This window comes from Solea senegalensis, linkage group LG11 (assembly GCF_019176455.1).
Source record: "Solea senegalensis isolate Sse05_10M linkage group LG11, IFAPA_SoseM_1, whole genome shotgun sequence".
Lineage (NCBI taxonomy): Eukaryota > Metazoa > Chordata > Actinopteri > Pleuronectiformes > Soleidae > Solea > Solea senegalensis.
In genome coordinates, this window is record NC_058031.1 from 23,874,780 (window position 1) to 23,888,370 (window position 13,591).

Below are 13,591 nucleotides of genomic sequence, written 5' to 3' on the forward strand. Positions count from 1 at the left end.
GCACCACTTCAAAAATCTGAACTGTCCCTTTAAACAAGACTGTCAATGATGACACAACTGTTTTATCCTCACCTGTCACTCATGTCCACTGAGCTGTCACTGGGCGGTTCGATGGTGAGGACGGGGAGGTGACCTCCGCCCCCTCCTCCACCCCCCGCCCTCCCTCTGTACTCCCCCCGACACTCAGTACAGGGCGTGCTGCTCCTCCGGCTGGCGTTGCTGCCTCCCTCCGTCTCCCTACTGTCCTCTCTCCCCCCTCCTCCCCCTCCTCCCCCTCCCCAGTACTCCGTGTCGGAGCTCGAGGCGGGGCGGGACAGTGGCGAGGACGGTGGGCGGGAGAGCGGTGAAGACGGGAGACAGCCCTCGTCCATGTAGAGGGTGACGTCACTGAAGGAGGTGGCGGTGCTGTCCTCGTGTCTGCTTACACCTCCGCCCACAACTCCTCCCCCGACTCCTCCCATCCGGCCTGTGGAGCGTCGGGAGGACGCGCTGGTGTTGCGCCACGCGCACTGCCTGTAGTCTTCCTCCTCGTCTTCCTCCTCGTCCTCCTCCTCTTCTTCTTCCTCCTCCTCCTCGTCCCCCTCGTCTTCGTCGTCCTCGTCGTCCTCAACTTCTCCGCCTGCTTCCTGTGAGTCCTCTCGTCCGGACTGACACGTGAGTGAGTCGTCCATGGAGTCGGCCAAAGACTTGACCTGTCCACCATAAACACAGAGACGTGAGCAGAAGTAAAGTTCATTTCTGAGCCGCAGCAGTGACACACGTGTGTTTACCTGCTTATTAAAGGAGTCGTCCATGTCTCCTGCGTCCTCAGAAACCTGCTGACCTGCTAACCCTTGACACTGTGGTGGACGCTCATCAAATGAGTACTGAAGCCAACAAAACACACACACACAAACAAGTCAAGTCCTGTAGCGAGGGCATCTGCCATCTAGTGAGTCTTTTTGGTAACTGCAAGGATGATGAGATACCATTTTTAGCTCACAACAGAAACAATTGTTGAAGAATAAAGATCCTAAAAGTCTGACCATAAGATGTTACAAATTCTTTCACAGTAGCCTCTTAACAAAAACAACTCTCCCACACCAAATCCCAGAGAGAAAATCTGTGATTTTAGCTCGCTGGGACACATGAGCTGCAGTGATGGAGGCAGCATTGGATCAACAACTCCTGTGTGCTGTGACGACGGGGTGGGGGAGCTCTGTGGTTAAGATCAGTACAGCAGAAGACTTCATGATCACAAGTTCACCTCCACCCCTGGCAGGTTGTACTCAATTACCTTGTAAGACGCTTTGGATAAAAGTGTCTGCTAAATGACATGTAATGTAATGTTAAAATCACTGATTTTCTCTATGGACTTTGGTGTGGGAGAGTGAGTGGTTTACAAACTTCAGTTTCCTGTAGGAAAAGTCTGTCTAACTTTTATATCGTAAACTGACTGAGTCTTTTGTGTGTGTGTGTGTGTGTGTGTGTGTGTGTGTGTGTGTACCTGCATCCTCATGTTGGACAGGATGATGCGTCGGGTCATCCTGCTCTCGGAGGCGGAGCTGCGAAGCCTCTCAAAGTTCTTGTTCATGCGGTACTGTCTGAACGCGGTCTGGATCGTCCTCGCCGCCCGCCGCGACACAAACGGGCCACCGTACTTCCTCTCCAGCATCTCCACCTGTCAGACATCAGACAGAACCTTTTTATTTGTACAATCATAGAAGAGGAAACTGTTTTCATTCTATGCAGGTGTGTGGCGCTGTACCTTCTTGTCCTGGAGGTCTGTAGAGAGCTCATAGCTATCAGATAGAGCTTTGCAGCGTTTGCTCTCCTCCTCCTCTTGCTTGCGGAGCGCCAGGCTGGCCGGCTGATGTCGACTGCGCTGAGCCCAGGCGAGGCTGGCTGGGCTGGGGGGAGAGATGGGAGAGCTGCCCTGAGGAGAAAGAGAGAGTAATTTAGCCTTAATCTCAGGAGATGGATAAATGTACACTTTCACATCTGGACACCAATGAGGACACAGCAGATTTTAGACACAGAAAAACCAATTTAAATGATAAAATCTACGTCGGTTTAAGTCTTTGATATTTTTTCCAACAGGAAACTGAAGTTTGTAAACTACTCACTCTCCCACAACAAACCCCATAGAGAAAATCAGTGATTTTCACATCACAGCACACAGGAGTTGTTGATCCACTGCTGCCTCCATCACAAAGTTCAAATGTCTTATTACCACACGAGGCAGCAGAGGACCAGCAGCTCCTGTGTCCCTGTGAGCTAAAATCACTGATTTTCTATATGGGGTTTGGTGTGGGAGAGTGAGTGGTTTCCAAACTTCAGTTTCCTGTTGGAAAAGTCTGTCTAACAGTGAGATGTAGACGTGAACATGTGTTGTAGGTCTCAGGTGTTAGTCTTTTGTGAAAAAAAAAAAGTTCCTTTTAAACAACCGTGTGACTCCTGTTTTTTGTGTGCGTGTGTTTGAGGGAGAGTGAATGTGTGTGAGTGTGTCAGTACCTGAGTGTCTGTGTGTGTGTGTGTGTGTGTGTGTGTGTGTGTATGTGTGTCAGTACCTGAGTGTCTGTGTGTGTGTGTGTGTGTGTGTGTGTGTGTGTGTATGTGTGTCAGTACCTGAGTGTCTGTGTGTGTGTGTGTGTATGTGTGTCAGTACCTGAGTGTCTGTGTGTGTGTGTGTGTATGTGTGTCAGTACCTGAGTGTCTGTGTGTGTGTGTGTGTGTGTGTGTGTGTCAGTACCTGAGTGTCTGTGTGTGTGTGTGTGTATGTGTGTCAGTGTGTCTGTGTGTGTGTGTATGTGTCAGTACCTGAGTGTCTGTGTGTGTGTGTGTGTGTATGTGTGTCAGTACCTGAGTGTCTGTGTGTGTGTGTGTGTGTGTGTATGTGTGTCAGTACCTGAGTGTCTGTGTGTGTGTGTGTGTATGTGTGTCAGTACCTGAGTGTGTGTGTGGGAGGCTCCAAAGTTCCTGGTGGTGGAGGCAGAGCTGTCAGGATAACAGGGGCTGTTGCTATAGCGATAGAAGGGAGGAGGATGGCTGAAGGACGAATCAGGGAAAGTGAGTGCCTCCGGACACTGAGGATCGCCCTCCACACTGAGCGAGAGAGAGAGAGAGAGAGGGGTGGGGTGGGGGTGAGGGTTAACTTCCTGCTGATGTTGATCACAGCTAGTCAAACTGATTCAATATGGACATAAAGTAAAAATAAAGAAAACAAGGAAAACACTGGGATGAGAGTGGATACGTGATCAAAGAAGACATAGCAGAATGAGGGCGAAGAGAGGGATGAAGAGGAGGAGGACAAAAGGAAGGAAGGAGACAAAGGAGAGGAAGAAAACTGCAAAACAGGAGAAGAAGAGATATAGAGTCTGAGGAGGAAGAGAAACTAAATATGACGGAGGAAGAAGATGACGACTAAACAGTGGAGACAGAATACACCACTAACTACACCACTACTAACTACACCACTAACTAAGTATAATCCAGTGTAAACCAGTATAATCCAGTGTAAACCAGTATGAACTCAAATGAATGAGTGAATGTGAAATGGATGAAACAGGTTAATGAGACAAACATGAGCTTTGACACTGGAATAATCCACATTAACCTGGACTAAACCAGATCAAACTGGATCCGACCAGATTATAAACCAAAACCAGAACTGAGGCAAAGACCTGGTGAATTGAATCAAAGTCAACTCAAACTAACCAGTCTGACAACAGAACAGGTCACTGAGACTCGATGATTGACAGACGATCGATCAATGAATGTATTGATAAAAGACGAGAAGACGAGTGTGTGTGTGAGTGAGAGCGAGAGAGAGAGGGAGGACTACGGTTAGCATTAGCTTCATCATCAAAGAGGCTTTTCACTGTTGGCACAGAAGCTAACGTGGGCACTGCCAAGCTAAAACACACACGCACGCGCGCACGCGCACACACACACACACGCACACACACAATGACTCACCCTCATGTGACTCACTGTGTGTGTGTGTGTGTGTGTGTGTGTGTGTGTGATGTGAAGGAGAAGCTGAGAGCAGTGTTTGAAGATGAAGTGACGTTTACATCCCAAAAACTTTGATATGAAACACTCTGTCACACACACACACACACACACTCACACACACGTACACACATGCTCGCACACACACAGACACACACACGCGCGCTCACACACACACACACTCATAAATCCTCGGTGAAACTCTGCAGTAAAACCTGAGAGGACGTTACTCGAGACAATTGACTAACTGTGTCTTTCCCCAACTGTTTTCTCCCACTCATCATCATCATCATCATCATCATCATCATCATCTTTTCTCAAGAAGCTCCAGAGAGAAAATCAGTGATTGTCACATCACACACACAGGAGTTGTTGATCCACTGCTGCCTCCATCGCTAAGTTCAAATGTCTTATTTTGTCACTCAGATTGACCTCAGTGACACAAAGTGACCACATGAGGCAGCAGAGGACCAGCAGCTCCTGTGTCCCCGCGAGCTTAAATCACGGATTTTCTCGAAGGACTTTGGTGTGGGAGAGTGAGTGGTTTACAAACGTCCGTCTCATTTAGACGTTTAATGGTTAGTGAGGAGGTTCTAGAGGTTCTTATTGAGGTCCTATAAGAGGTTTTAAAGGTTTTACACTGTTAAAGTCATTTAATGATCAAAGTTGACAAGGTTCTTTGAAGGTTCAAGGTGGGGATACTTCTACAGGCCTTGGTGGAGTGTCTCCATGTCTTCTGGAGAATTTTGTAGTCTTTTATGAGGTCACTTAGAACAGTCATTTAGAATATGAATCCACTGTTTTCCACACAAACTCTGTGGTTTAATGTCTGTTTTCCCTCAGGTTCTGATGGTTGTAGTTCAGTCATAAAACACAAAATAACGTCCTAAAGTGTCTAACTGTCAACACATAAAGGTTTATTCATCGAAACTACAGGAAACAACCAGCAGTTAAAGTCACAGAAAATGATGTTCACCACCACGCGTCTGCTATTTGTGGCTACAAACGTGACGATGAAGAAGCTGATTGTGATGATTCTGTGGAAACTGCTGCTCAATAATGAGACACCGTGTTTTCTGCTCAGCCTGGAAATGGAAAAATGTTCCATTATGTGATGAAACAACAGGAGATGCAACTAATCCATCACATTAAAACACACACACACACAGACACACACACACACTCGTGCACACCCATATTTCAGTTTTTGTGTGTGTGTGTGTATTATTACTCAGGTTGTGGGGACCAGAATGTAAATCCTTTTATTTTGAAGGTGAGGTTAAAGGTTAATGTTACAGGTTCGGGAAAGTAAAATGATGATGTTGACTGAATCATCATGTGACTTTAGAGATCAATCAATCATCAAACACATGCTCAATAACCAGTGTCATGTGACAAACAACAGTAGAAAACAGATTGTCTCAGGATTTGAACCAGCAACCTCTCAGCTCGTCTGCCTTCAGGCTCACAGCGCTCTACTTTAGGACACAACAGGGATTCTGGGAAATTTGTGTTAGTGAGACACAGTTCATCCAGAGCTCGCTTTACCAGAGAGAGAGAGCGCGTGCGTGTGTGTGAGTGTGTGTGTGTGTGTGTGAGGAGCTCATTATCCTAACAGGCGCCACATGGCATCAAAGCCCGAGGCGTCGAGCTGCTGCTCACAACGACACACTCTCACTCTCTCACTCTCTGTGACAACATGAACGCCAACCACTAAACAAAAGACAAAGACTCTGCGTCAGTTTAAGTCCACATCAAGTTTGTAAACCACTCACTCTCCCACACCAAAGTCCACAGAGAAAATCAGTGATTTTAGCTCACGGGGACACAGGAGCTGCTGGTCCTCTGCTGCCTCGTGTGGTCACTTTGTGTCACTGAGGTCAATCTGAGTGAATTATTTCAAACACAGAAGTGACAAAATCAGACATTTGAACTGAGTGATGGCAGCAGAGGATCAACAACTCCTGTGTTCAATTTCTCTTTTTTATCAAGCTAAATGCAACCTGGCAATTTTCATAGTAAAAGTCTACATTTATCTTCTTTTTAAGCTAAAACACAACCCTGCAATTTTCAAAATAAAAGCCTCATGAATAAAGGCTCAGTTCACTCAATTTCAAAAATGACGAGTCATGAAGCCAAAAGGTTGATGAAAGCGTGAGCGAAAGTTCAGGTGAGAAAAGCTGTGAGACAAACAGTGTCAGCTCAGGAGTTTACTGTGTGTGTGAGTGAGTGAGTGACTGTGTGTGTGAGTGAGTGAGTGAGTGAGTGTGTGAGCGAGCGTCAGCAGTTACACACCAGCCTGAGACGCTGACTCAGCACAAAAACTCACTGCTTTTATTTGACACATTCATTTGAATGAAAAACAAACGGACGGCCATGTTGTTTTACTGCATTAGATCACAACTGTGACCTCACTGTTGTCAAGATGGCCGACATGACACGGCAAAAAAACTCACGACACAACGGAATCAATGTGATTAAAAACATAATCTGTTCATCACGTTCACTCAGTTTGTTTACCAAACACACGTTCACCAACAACACGTTCACCAAACACACGTTCACCAACAACACGTTCACCAAACACCGCGTTCACCAAACAACAACACGTTTCAAACACCGTTCACCAACAACGTTCACCAAACACGTTCAACAACAACCACGTTCACCAACATCACGTTCACCAACCACACGTTCAACAACAACCGTTCAACAACGCGTTCATTCACCAACAACCGTTCACCAACATCACGTTCGCAACCACCACGTTCAGCAACAACACGTTCACCACACGTTCACCAACCACACATTCACCAACAACCACGTTCACAACATCGTTCACCAACCACCGTTCAACAACCACCGTTCAACAACACACGTTCACCAACAACACATTCACCAAACACCCGTTCAACCTCCGTTCACCAACACACGTTCACCAACCACCGTTCAACAACAACCGCGTTCACCAACAACACATTCACCAAACACCGCGTTCACCAACCACACGTTCAACAACAACACGTTCACCAACCACACGTTCACCAACCACACATTCACCAACAACGTTCACCAACATCCGTTCACCAACCACGTTCAACAACCACGCGTTCAACAACACGTTCACCAACAACACATTCACCAAACACCGTTCACCAACAACACATTCACCAAACACACGTTCACCAACCACGTTCAACAACAACACGTTCACCACACCACAAACACCGTTCACCAACCACCGTTCACCAACCACATGTTCACCAGCGTTTACAAACAACACCTATCACCAACAACACGTTCACCAAAAACCACACGTTCACCAACCACACGTTTACCAACCACACGTTCACCAACACGTTCAACAACAAGTATCACCAACCACACGTTCACCAACAACATGTTCAGATCTTTTATTTTGAAAGGCTGACACGTCCACATATCACGGAGGATAACACTGTTGCCATGACAACACACCTTTTGCCTTTAAATGTGTTTCTTCACGCTGACTCACTGCCTTCTTTGTGTGTGGACGTATGAATCCTGTCAGTGGATTCTTTCATGTTTTCACTCGTTCCTCGTCTTCAGAGCTGAGCAGGCACAGGAACGACAGCTCATCACGTTTCACTGTGTCTCAGCGGTGAAGTGGTGAGGTTTGTGATTTGTCGTTATAAATAAACTCTCTCTCTCTCTCATGTCACGCTTCCTGCCTCCTCGCTGTTCAACCAAGGTCACCAGAGGTCACGCGCCACTGTTTGACGCCGAAGAGGGCGTCAAACCAGAGCGAGGGAGTGGACAGGTGGGAAAAGAAGAGGTGATAAGGGAGGTGGAGAAAAGCAGGAGGAGGAAACAAGAGAGGAGTTGTGTTTGGAGGAAGGGGACAGAGCTCGGAATGAGGTGAGAGGAGTAGGACGGAGGGAAAGAAGGAGGGAAAGAAGGAGGGAAAGAAGGAGGTGAAAAGTAGATGATGATGAAAGAGGAGAAGAACAGAGGTGTGAAGAAACTACAGGAAGTGACGTTGTGTGTCTGGTCACATGGTTCCTCCCACAGTTTGTCTAAACACAACGATGAAGATGATGCTCACAGTTTCCATGACAACGGCAGAAACAAGCAGCTCTGCAGTAAAACATCACGACAGCAGATGTTTAAATAGAACGGTTTCATGTCTGCTGTAAAAACATCAGCGATTTGAAACAAGCAGCTCTCTGCACACAACTCTGAGTGTTTGGATTGACACTGCACACAGGAAGTGATTTGTCGTATTGTCGACAGTGAGCGAGTAAAGTCACTGAACACACAGAGAACACACAAACAAAAACTGATTTTATCCACTTTAACAAAAGACTTCTGTCTTCGATATCTTTAAGAACATGATCGTGTCCCTGCAGCTAAAAGCACTGATTTTCTCTATGAGCTTTGGTGTGGGAGAGTGAGTGGTTTAAAAACTTCAGTTTCCTGTTCCTGAACAGTGAGATAAAAGTGGCACAAATGCTCAGCCTGACTCACAGGATAGCTGTTGCTAAAGGTCAAGGGTCAAGGTCACAGTGGCCCCCACCAGTGTAATACCAATGTTACTGTATGTAACACATTTGATTGAATTTGTTGAATTAATGTCACCTGATACAAAAATGAATTTATGTCAAAACTACTGTGGGGAATTACCGGGTCTCACACACACACACACACACACACACACACACACACACACACAGTCACATGCATGACAGCGTCAGACCGCTGTGGCGACCGCGTGCGATTCTCGCCTCTATTTCTGAGCCGAGGCGTCGACTGTGTCTCAGGTGAGAAAGTGAAGCTGTTTTAAACTGTGATGAAAAACCAGCTGATCACCACGAGCCTCATGGGTAATTATCTGAAATCTAAATTCATCACTTCATATTAACTACAGCATCACTTTAACCTCTCTTGTGTGTTCATTACACTGCTAATTATCTGTAGTTAAAGCTCAGTGGTGACATTCACTCACGTGTTAATCCTTTAAAATCTGAACTGACTCTGATTTTGCTGAGTCACTGAAAGTCTCTGATCCTGTACATTAGACTTCAGCGACTGGTCCGACAGATTATTTAAAGAAACTGATTTGCTTCACAAAAAGTACAACTTCAGACACAATTCGGAAGTCATGTGATCCGTCATGCTGCTGTGTAAAGCTACACAACTACACAACTACACAACTACACAATTACACAACTACTGACCGGAAATGACAAACAGGAAGTGTTGCACAAAAAATCGCCGACTTACTTCCACATTGTCCTGCCACAGGAGAAGAAAACTGTCACTCATTCACTTATTTTTTTACCTCTGCTTGGAATAAATGGCACATGTTAATATCAGTCCTGGGAGTCTGACACACACACATACACACACGCACGCACGCACGCACGCACGCACGCATGCACACACACATTTGAGCACCTTGTGGTTGGTCTGTTCCTCTGGGGGCGTTTGAAGCCCACAATAAAACTGCGTAACACAAAACACTGAGTAATCTCCCTCTCTGTTTCCACACACACACACACACACACACACACAGACACACACAGCAGTGCAGCCTGTTTCTCCTGCTGCTGCAGTGAAGCTGGTTTCTGTGCAGAGGATCTGAGCTGAACAGACATAATAAGCCCTGATCATCCACCCACTGCCTCCACACACACACACTGTATAGCGCAGTATTTTGCTGCATCATGCCTGAGTGCGTGCGTGTGTGTGTGTGTGTGTGACAGCAGTAAGTGACCAAACAACGAGGAAATATTTCAGCAATAAATTTCTTCTATTATAAAGAAACAAAAACAAATGCATTACATCATTATTATCTTTATCTCCACCAGGGGGCTCCTTCTGTCAGATTTAATTGCAAGGCCATCCTTATTCTTATTAATAATAAGAATAAGAATAATACAATTCTAAACATTCACAAACTGACTGCCAAATAGTGAGCTACTCTCAATAACCTTTGTGTGTGCCAAGTAATGAGCTGTTATATTCATCCATGGAGAGACTGGTTGCCAAATAATAAGCTGTTCCATAAATCCACCAAGAAACTGTTCTCAACATTCACAGACTGACTGCCAAATAGTGCGCTGTTCTGTAAATCCAGCAAAAGACTGACTGCCAAATAACAAACTGTTCGCTATATCCGCAAACAGACTGACTGCCAAATAACGAGGCTGTTCTATATCTACTGACTGCCAAATGCAGACTGCTGCCAAATAATGAGCTGTTAAGCTATATCCGCAAACAGACTGACTGCCAAATAACGAACTGTTAGCTATATCCGCAGACTGACTGCCAAATAACGAACTGTTCGCTATATCTGCAGACTGACTGCCAAATAATGAGCTGTTCGCTATATCCGCAAACAGACTGACTACCAAATAACGAGCTGTTCGCTATATCCGCAAACAGACTGACTGCCAAATAATTGAACCGGCGACCTTCCGGTTACAAGCCAAGTTCCCTTTCCACTTGGCCACAGGCAGCCCAATTATTTTAAGTGAAAATAATTGACAGATGAATCTAATATGAAAACAATTGTGAGTCACAGTTGTAGTAGAATCAACAATGTTATTGTTACAAAACAATCAATGTATCAATGAAATTGTATTTCAAACAAAACACAAGAAATCTTTACAGATTCCATTAAGGGTCCACAGTCCTGCTCCCCATAGAATGACCTTATGACCTTTCCTCACAGTAAAGCTTCATCATCATCTGTCCAGAGCAGCGTTAGCTCCAGAGCAGCTGGAGGAAGTGAGCAGTTGGTCCAGAACCAGCTCCGGGGTTTCCAGGCAACAGCACAGTCCCCTGGGATTAAAGCGACACCGATGCTGAGTCGACTCCTTCAGCATCAGAGTGTTTTTAATGAAGCAGCACATTCCTCCTCCACCTCAACACAACACAACATGAAGCTGCTGCTCTGACTGACGGGAAACATCTGCACGGACGTTCAGAAGAAACAAAGTCTGCCAAACCCCACATCACACACACACAAGAGCTGCTAGTCCTCTGCTGCCTCGTGTGATCACTTTGTGTCACTGAGGTCAATCTGAACAAAGGATTTCAAACTCTGAAATGACAAAATCAGACGAACTTAGTGATGGAGGCAGCGGAGGATCAACAGCTCCTGTGTGTGTGAAGGTAAAATCACTGATTTTCTCTATGAGGTTTGGTGCGAGATGCTGCTCTCTAATAAAACACTGTTGAGAAGGTGAGGTGTGTGTGTGTGTGTGTGTGATCGCTCTCTCTCTGTCACATGACTCAAACTGTGATTCTACCGTGGAGTTTTATTTTGAAAGTGTGTGTCCAGTGATCAACCTCATTACCCCATGACAGAGAGAGAGCGAGAGATCCCACGGGTCCTTGAAAGTTTGTGAATTTGAAAACTAAAAATCCAAGATCTCGGTCTCACCAAAGGAAAAGACAAAGACTGACTTTGACCAGGATCCCAAGGACAATCACTTGTCAACACGCAGAGCATATAAAAACGGACACCATGGACGAAGATGAGTTGTCCTCCCTTCTGTCAGCACATACAGGTCTTGAATTTGAGGACTTTTTTCCTGGAAAGTCCTTGAATTTGATGTCAACCAAGGTGTGGGAAACATGACGCCGTGCTAACGCTGCTCTGCTAACTTCAGACATACTTCTCAAAGTCAAAGACTGCGTCCCACAGAGACGAGGACACACTGAGCTAGCTTGTGTTGTTCATGTTAGCTGTTGTTTATGCCAACAAGTGACGTCAGCTGACAACGATCGCAATCACAGCTCACGTTAATGTTTTCCGAGTTTCAAGTGTTGTTGTCGAGTCATGGCTTCGTATATATTATACGTTTAATAATTACATTTACATCGGACGTAAGAAATCAGAAAAGTGGGAGTGACCGAGTATCCGAGTTGAGAAGTTAAAACAAACATTCTGGGGCGAGTTATTGTACGAAGAAAACAGTTTGTAACAACACTGTACGTGGTATTTTGATCGCAAAGACAATGTAAAACATGTCCTGATATACTGCGAAAGAAATAGGAAAGGAAACGTCGCAGTAAGTCCGACTTTTTGAGTTGGAAATTCCTACAACAACTGGAACAAACAGCAGTCACTGACATCACGTGGTCAGCAGCAGGTAAACAGTAAGAAGCCCCGCCTCCTCTGCGCACACACCAACAGCACAGCGCCCCCCGCTGACACAACATAAACAACACCAACACAGCAGCGTGAGGCGCGCGCCGTCACCGCTCATTTAAAAAAAAAAAAACAAAAAAAACCCCCATCAGCTGTGATGCGGCAGTGCGGCAGCAGCGCGGCAGCAGTGCGGCACCGCGGGCGGAAAAAGCAGACGCGTTGTTTTTCTTACCAGTAAAGAAGCTTGTTGTGAAGAATCGCGGGCGTTTTATCCGAAGCGCAGTTTATGCACCACATCCTTACTGACGCTGACGCTGCAGCTCAATACTGACGCTACTGATGCTGCTGCTGCTGCACCAGAGAGAGAGAGATGCTGCCTCAGCCTCTCTCACTCACTGGCTCCTCGTCAGAAGCGCATCATCATCTTCATCCCTCCTTCCTCTCTCTCTCTCTCTCTTCCTCGCTCTCTCCTTCACGTGCTCAGGAATCTTCCTCTCTCAGTTCTCTGAAGACAAGGACACGTTCATGTTCATGTTGGCTGGGTGCTTTATCTCACTCTCCCACACCAAACCTCATAGAGAGAATCAGTGATTTTAGCTCGCGAGGACACAGGAGCTGCTGGTCCTCTGCTGCCTCGTGTGGTCACTTTGTGTCACTGAGCCCAATCTGAACAAAGGATTTCAAACTCTGAAGTGACAAAATAAGACATTTAAACTCAGTGATGGAGGCAGCAGAGGATCAACAACTCCTGTGTGTGTGATGTTAAAATCACTGATTTTCTCTATGGGGTTTGGTGTGAGACAGCAGGATGATCACTGACTGTATCTGATCAATATTATTGACTTTACTGTGGAGCTGATCATTTGACCAAACAGCACCAGTTCTCTCTCTCTCTCTCAGTAACAGTGGGCAACAAAGCATTAAAAACATGAGAGCTTCCCACGGTTTCCAAGGCAACCAGAGCTGCACGGGGCATTTTGTGTTTTTATGTTCACCTATAACAACACACACTGACCCACACATCCTTCTCGTCATTCATCCATTCATCCACCCTCATCCTGTGTATAATTCATGTTTCTCTGAGTTTTAATCAAAGTGATGAATAATGTAAACATCATTTCTCCTCTTTATTTATCCCTCACTTTCTTCACATCCATTATTTACTCATCCCTCCATCTTCACTCGTCCATCACTCCTGGGAGTGTGTGTGTCCATCCTCACTTTCACCTCCATCCTCTTCCATTCTTCTCCTCCTTTCCGTGCTTCCTGTTTCCTTCGCTCGCCCATAATCGAGAGGGAGAGAGAGAGAGAGAGAGAGGAGGGCGGGAAGAGGACGTTGCTTGGAGACTGTTGCCATATTAACAGGAGGGGAGGGGCAGAGGGAGGAGACATGGTTTCACAGTCAAGAGGTGTTGCCATGACAACGTGGGTTTCACACTGTCACTGTGTGTGTTGCTG

At 45.9% G+C, this 13,591-nt stretch overlaps 1 pseudogene; it reads right to left on the minus strand.

Moving 5' to 3' along the window:
* LOC122777029 overlaps positions 1–13,591 on the minus strand; it is a 47,138-nt pseudogene that overhangs the window by 8,664 nt on the left and 24,883 nt on the right.